The sequence below is a fragment of the Ochotona princeps genome, chromosome 4 (assembly GCF_030435755.1).
Source record: "Ochotona princeps isolate mOchPri1 chromosome 4, mOchPri1.hap1, whole genome shotgun sequence".
In the NCBI taxonomy this organism is placed as follows: Eukaryota; Metazoa; Chordata; class Mammalia; order Lagomorpha; family Ochotonidae; genus Ochotona; species Ochotona princeps.
The window spans coordinates 13,139,582-13,147,784 of NC_080835.1; positions in this window are offsets into that span (position 1 = coordinate 13,139,582).

An 8,203-nucleotide genomic window follows, 5' to 3' on the forward strand; every position below is an offset into this window, starting at 1 on the left:
GTAATCCCTTGGCACAAATATCAATTCGGCTTTGACGCACCATTCCGGATTAGACCACAGCACAGTTTGGTGCTCTGGAGGACCAGGATAGACGTTGGACGGGCTCGGCTAGGCCTCAACCCCATCTGAGCCATATATGAGATATGCGTGGGTATGGATGAGCCGTGGCTGGGCTGAAACTCTCAACAGCAGGAACCAGAATGGATTGAAGAGCGGTGCTGGCCGAAGGACCTGCTGGAATGCGTGAAGCCCGACACCATGAAGGAGTCGGAGGGAGGAACCTGAACAGATCCTCTGACAGGACACTGACTCTACAAATAAACGCAAGAAGCATGGAGGTAAATAACCCAGAAGAGGCTTTGGAATGTGACCCACTGGAATACACTTGGCTCGGGTTGGGGCAGACCAGGCTGAGTCGGTTCACGTCATCCACTGGCAAGCCCAAGTGCTGAAACTGTGTGGGGGCCTGGCCGAGTTTGGTTGCGATAAAAAAAAAAAAAAAAAAAAAAAAAAAAAAAACAGTACAAAACACAAAATGCCAAGGTGAAATGGCCTGTGCTAGCAGGGAATGCAACACCCGACCAGCACTCCTCCCACTGGTTTAGGTGAGGGACAAGAGTGTGATGGGCAGAGCCGGGGAGAGATGCGATACTCATTGGTTCCAATAGAGGTCGGGGCTCAGAAGAGAACCAACCCAGGGGTTAAAACCATCAGCTGATCGGAGTGATGGACGGTGGCGGGCACTGTGCTTACTAGTAGTACATGTAGGAGCCTGGACTGGGAATGCCTCAAAGTTTTTTTTAGGGGGATTCCCCTGAACAAAATGGAGGAATCAAAGCATTAATCAAAAAAAGATGGAAAATGGAGTAGATGAATCAACCACCTCAGCTTTATGCTTGCAGCGGAAAACTGGACAAGGGGAAACCCTAAGACGGACTATGTCAATCAGTGGACTCTGCACCAGCCTCATCATACCTGGACTGTTGCTGATGATATGTTGGTGCTTCTAATTGATCGAGGTGACGCTCTGCTGGCTCTGCCTACAAACCTGAGAGGGCCTCCCTAAGAGGCGGTTGAACTTGAACTGGACAAGTGGGATGCTGGACTCTGTATGGTGTAAACTTTTAATTAGGGAATCTCAACGGAACTTGAGCTGTGGTTATGCATCAAGGTGAAGGAATTCATGATGGGGGAAGGGTTTGGGGTGAAGGGGGGGGAATCCCAGTACCTATGAAATTGTGTCATGTAATGCAATGTAATTAATGAATAAATGAATATTTAAAAAAAAAAATAAAATAAAATACTAAATATAATATTCCTGCCACACCAGCAAAGCAAGAATACTTACCTTCAACTCTGTGTTTTCATCAAGTTAGTAGAGTTCCTACCTAGTTTAATAGTAAATAAAATAAATAAAGCACAATTAATAAAATGTTACAGAATGGATGAGAAGTAACATCCAGTGGTACCAAAGATAAAAGGACCACTTCAAGAGGTAATATGCTAAAAACAAGATATGTAGAATTAATAAATGACTTGAGAAGTGACAGGGATATAAAGTGAACATTAAAGAATACACTGAACTTACACACATATAGAAGCAAATGAAAATTCAGAAATATTGTAATGAAAAATAAAGAAGAGATATTAATGATATTATAATGAGTACAACAAAATGTGTACTCTACATGCTAAATAACAAAGCTTTTTGGAGAGACATAAATGAGTAAATAGACAAAACACTGCAGATTCAATGTTATGGAGAATTTAGCCTGTCCAAATTTCAAAGGAAATCCTGTGAAATCTAATTTGAAAAAGAGTTGAGTGCTGCAAAACATTCACCCCATAACTTTAAGATTTATAGAAACATAGTATTCACTATATTGTAGTACCAACACCAAAAACACAAAACATAAAGAGATCTCTTTATCCCTACCTGGAACACAAAAATGTAACAGCATTTAAATGAAGATACTAGGCAGGGGTGTTATTAAAGGAGGGTATGTTCAAATGTCCCTTGTGAAGGCAAGAACTGATGCGATGTCCCACATACTCCAATGCGCTTGGAGAATAAATCAAAATGTGATTTTATAAACATTTTATGTCTCATTATTTTTAATAATTTGATACTTAATTTAAATCATTACCTTGATATTTAGCTTAATACATTTAAATACCATGCATTTGATGACCAGAAATTAATACAGTCAATATTCAGGAACAAGTACAATTCAAACTTAAAGGAAGCCAAGATGCATGAGTATCATTTTTGGTCGTCACATCCAGAAACATGTATCACTACTGGAAATCCTAAACTAAGAACATGTTGTCAATAAAATCAGATGCCTGTTTAGATAATGTCTGTCTCAATATCATTAAGCTACATCACATGATTCGGCAATGGAAAGCATATATATTATTTGAAATTACAAACTAATTTCTGAGGAAGCCTTTTGAATTAACAGTCTAGAAAGAACAAGGACACGTAGGAGTAAACGCTAAGATCTCAACAAAACTTGGCAAAAGTGGATGGGACACTGTTTATTGACATAAAAGCTATTACTTCCTTTGACTATAATGGAAGATTTGTCTCTGTACCATTAAGTTAGCTGAAATGAGCAAGGAGAAAAATATGACATTTAAAACAAACACTAAAAGCTTTGCATAGATTATTGGAAAGTAATTCTAATTGGTGATGTGGGTTTCAATTCCCAGGTAACTGATGCTATACAATTGCGATTTCTTCATAATTGGATCTGTGATGATTCTCTGGCTGAATCTGAATATAAAGTCAAATGAAGTGGTAACTCCAGACATCACCGTACCTGAGAACAGAAGCACTTCATTTTTAAGTATTTTATAATTTTTCAATCTTAAATGGATTTTTTTATTTGGAGCTTACAATAATCTTGGAATTTAGGAAAAGATTGTATTGTCAGTATTTCAGTAACTTTGAACCCAGTGATAATTAGTTCCATGACCTGATCACTATCATGACAAACAAAATAAAATAACAATCAATTATCCAGAATCCTGGAGCCACAGTCCTACACTGACACTTGATCCCTACTATACCAGATAAAAGTGTCAAAATTCAAGAAATTACTTAGTTCACTGGTCTTACAGTATATTAAAGTCTCAAAAGTTGTAGCTTAAAAATCTGGATTTTTGTGTGCTTAATTATTATGCAATTAACCATTTTATTTGTGAGAAAACATTGTTTATTAGTCATCAGCATTAAAGATTCATTAATAGGTGGCTGGCATTGTGGCACAGTAAGCTGATCCTCTTCCCTGTTGTGGAGGCATCCCATATAGGCACTGGTTCATGTCCTGGCTGCTCTACTCTCTGTTAATGGCCTGGGAGGGCAGTGAAAGGTGGACCATGTACTTGCTGTCTTGCCCCCACCTGGGAGATGTGGCAGAACCTCGTGGCTACCAGCTTTGGAGTGATTCATTTCTGGCCATTTGGGATGTGAGCCAGCAGATGGAAATACTTCTCTCTTTATCTTTGCTTCTTTTTCTGTTAAATCTTTCAAGTAAAAATAAATGAATACTTAAAAAGTCGTACTAATATGTCTTACACATGTCCAAGCATAATAATAAATTGCAGGCTAGCATTTAAAACTGAGTGCATGATAACCTAAAATCAATTAACTTTTCTAAGAAAGTTATGGATTTAAAATATTTCACTTGGAACTCTGACAAAAAGTTGAAGATTTACAACAAAATTCAACACACTGTTTTTGCTATTTTTTGCAGCTAGTATTTTCATAGTGCCACAATGACATCCTTTTTCCTAAGGCTATACATGATGCAATTAAACATTGGAGTCATGATGGTGTAGGAGAGAGTGCTTTGTCACTTCCTGAAGAATGACTGGATTTGGGACTCAGGTAGGTGACTATATCATATCCACCAGCAGCAGGTGGCAATAGCACAGGAAGGTCTTAGCTCGCTCTTTGAACTCTGCATATTGTTCTTGTTTCTCAAAGACGGGCATGTCTTGGAAAAGCAAGCAAAAACAGTTACAAGCAACCATGTAGCATCAATAGACCTGCACTTTGTCTGCATCGACTGATCCTGAGCCAAAGGTCTTTAATTTTCATGTGTAAAATGGATCAACCAATGTATGGATGTTAAATGGAATTTTTCTTTTTTGTAGAACACTCTGTAAAGGGAGAAAAGTGTACTTTTTTAAAAAAAGATTTATTTATTTTTATTGCAAAGTCAGATATACAAAGAGGAGGAGAGACAGAAAGGAAGATCATCCATCCGATGATTCACTCCCCAAGAGACCACAGTGGCTGCTGCTGCAGCAATCCGAAGCCAGGAGCCAGGAACTTCCTCCAGGTCTCCCACGCGGGTGCAGGGTCCCAAAGCTTTGGGCCGTCCTCAACTGCTTTCCCAGGCCACAAGCAGGGAACTGGATGAAACGTGGAGCTGCCGGGATTAGAACCGATGCCCATATGGGATCCCAGGGCATTCAAGGCAAGGACTTTAGCCACTAGGCCACCATGCTGGGCCAGAAAAAGTGTACTTTATGCTACACACAATCTTGTTCTACCAAAAGAACTTTCTCACACCTTGCAACTTGCTTCCGAGTATGTTCTTAGTTCCTCACTTTATAATTTACACACTCATTTAGGCAACTCATAAAGAAAATCACTTGATAATTTACCTAGTGGTAGCTACTTTTAAAAATGCAAATATTTCAGCTTTATTTTTCTAAGACAGGCCACTGAAATTATGATTTTCCTTGGTGTAGATGGGACAGGGTCAATGAGAGCACCTGTTATCACATTGCAAACAGTGCTCACACCCACAGCAAGTTTGTAAGTTGAATTCAATATTATAAATTAAATATATACTAATGCATCCTTAGGGAAAATATAAAAATAAATGTCAAAACATTACAACACTCCTCCATTATTTTCAGATTTATGTATCATCTGCCCTAACTCTTACTAAATAGTGGTCCTTTAAATGGTAGTAGAATGTAAACCAATGTGAGAGTCCGTGTTGAATATTTTTCTCATTTGTTTTAACCAATTGCTTTTCCGTGAGATATGATATCCATATTTAATGAGTATAAAATGCTTAAATACATGCTTAACAGTTAGGAATCAATTAACACATGTCAGTACTTAAGAGATGGGTAATTATGATGACAATCATTTTTAAACTTTATTTATTTATTTCTCTTTAAATCTGGAAAAGTATATTTAAACCAAAAAGGAGAGACAGAGAAAGATCTTCCATCTGCTGGTTCACTCCCCAAGTGGCCGCATCAGCCAGAGCTGACTTGTTCTGAAGCCAGGGTCCAGGAAGCAGAATCTTCTTCTAGGGCTCCCACATGAGTATAGGATCCGAGGGTGTGGGACATCCTCCACTTTTCCTAGGCCATAAGTAGGAAGCTGGAACTGGTGCTCATATAGGATGCTGGCCCTGTAAGTTTGGGGATTAGCTAGTTGAGCCATCATACCTGATCTGAGAAAGATTTTTAATGTGTTTATTAGACTGTTATGTGAAAAGTATTTCATGTTTTCTATCTCATTTTGGTCTAACAATAGGTTAGAAAAATATTATAGCCACTTCTATAGCTATTTTGCATTTCAGCAAACACCGGCAAAAAAAAAAGGATTCCTTTTCGAATCTGTGTAATTGCATCTTATTTCTGATGCTCAAAAATGAAAATATATTTGAAATCAATTGCTGTTGGACAAGATACATATCTGTTTGTATGTATATCCATACATATCTGTTTTGAGTTGTTATATAAAATGCATAGCTAATTAAAGACTGATTATCAAGAAGATACATTTTTAAAACATTCAAAAATTATGATGATAAATATTGTACACTACAAATATGACACACCTTCATAAGGCAAGTTTATTTACTATTCATTGCAAATGTTCTAGTGATCTGGGATTCCTCAGGCATCCTTGGTGTTTCGGCATGCATCAGTGATCTGTGAACGCAGGGCTGCGAGGAAGCCCTCACATCTCCTGGATGAGCAGCGCAGAGGAACAGGAGCGAACGGGGCAATTACTTTTTATCATCAGGTATACAAATGAGAGAGACATGCACATTTTAAAAAATATGTATTGAATGATTTCAAAGTGAGGGTTACAGAGAGAGGGAAAGAGGGAGAGACAGATTTTCCACCACTGATTCATTCCCCAGATGACCCAATGGTCAGATGTGGGCCAGACCGAAGTCAGGAACCAGCAGGGGTTTGTTCCAGGCCTCTCACATTGTCGCAGGGGTCCAGGGTATTGGCTCATCCTCTCTGCTTTCCCAGGCCATAAGCAGAGGAGATCGGAAATGGACCAGCTGGTGTAAGAACTCATGTTTACATGGGGTGCTGGTGTCTAAAGCAGCAACTGCTGTACTTGCTAGGCCACAACACTGAGTGCAGGCATACAGGATTTTAAGTATCAAGCTGTCAAGTAAAATTCAGTCACACTGCTTATGCTAGAGAAGATATAAAACATAATTTTCAACTGAAATCTCATGTGGCCATTTAAGACTGCCTATTTCAGTCATGAACTACTTTCAAGTGTCACAAATTAAACATCTCACAATGTTTGAGTGTTCCTAAATTAATTATAACCATTCTTGTACATATTATGGTGATCACATAAACATAAATAGAAACACACCAGGCAAATACAATGGAAGAGAATACTAGACCAAGCTTGAGGAATCTGGGATCTATTTCTATAAATATACAGATGACTAGGTGGGGTTGGTGTAGTTCTTCAACAGGTTAATCCTCTACTGGCCAGGGCCAAGTTTCCTTCAGGGCACTATTTGTTTCCCAGCTGCACCACTTTCAATCCAGCTCCCCTCTGTGGCATGAGAAAGCAGTGGGGGTTGGTTCTAAGCTTTGGGACTCTGTGTCCACATGGGAGACTCAGAGGAGGCTCTGGCTTCAGAGCACCTCAGTTCTGGCCACTGGACAATAAACTGGACACTGTAAGCCAGCAGATGGAAGATCCTTCTCTCAGTCCCTGCTGCTCTCTGTAGATATATTTGCCTTCCCAACAACAGCAAAAACAAATAGAAACTGTAAAACTTACAAAAAAGATTAATGGATAAATAGGCAAGCCGTTTGAGCAATATATTTGTAAATCATGTCAACATGTTGTGATGTATCACCAGTCAAGAATTATTAAATTACTTGAATTATTTGATTTCATGTAAGATAAAAATAAATACAAAGCACTAGATCATGTTGGTTTTAATTTGAATTTGAAGAAATACTAATGAAGCTAAATACATTTAATGTGGTCATGATTGCTGAATATCCATTTGATAGAGTGTCTATTTGAGTTATTTTTACATTGAACATGGGATTTTTTCTCAAAACCATTGACTTGCAAAATTCAGTACATGTGATTTGTGAATATTTCCCAGATCTGTATTCTGCATCCTGACTCTGTTAAAACAAACAAGCAAGCAAACAATCAAGCAAACAAAACACAGTTTCAAGAGTTGGTGTTAGTTAAGTCAACCAACATTGGCAAAGGTGTGAGTGCTGGCTCAGTCCTGGCTAATCCACTTCCATAACAGATTCTTGCAAATACACCAAAGAAAGTGTCAGGAAATGGCACACATCACACATGCTGGGGACTCTGGGCCCACACTGGTTATTGCAAGGGTTTGGGGAGTGAATCAACATGCAGGAGATCTCTTTTTCTGTAACTCTGATTTTCAAATAAATAAATAAGCAATTAAAAAAATCTGTGTCAGGACAAAGTTCTTACTAAACTGAGAAGAAGCAGTGGAACACAAACATAACACAATTCTAACATCTACCCTGTCTTGCAAACATTAAGTATATACATTATATATATTATGTATAATATGATATATAATGTCATATGTGATAAATAATGTTATATATAAAATGTGTAAGAATCAGCAAGAAAAAAGTGATACTCCCTCTTAAGAATTTTTGGCATCAACTTTTAGTATCTTATAACTCACATAATCTATGTTCCCTAACCTGCTTTTTCTTTTGTCCTTCCATCTTTCTTCATGTTCCTTCATTCTTTCCATCTTTATTATTCTTTTCTCTTTTTCTTTCTTTCTTTCTTTCTTTCTTCCTTTCTTTCTTTCTTTCTTTCTTTCTTTCTTTCTTTCTTTCTTTCTTTCTTTCTTTCTTTCCTTCCTTCCTTCCTTCCTTCCTTCCT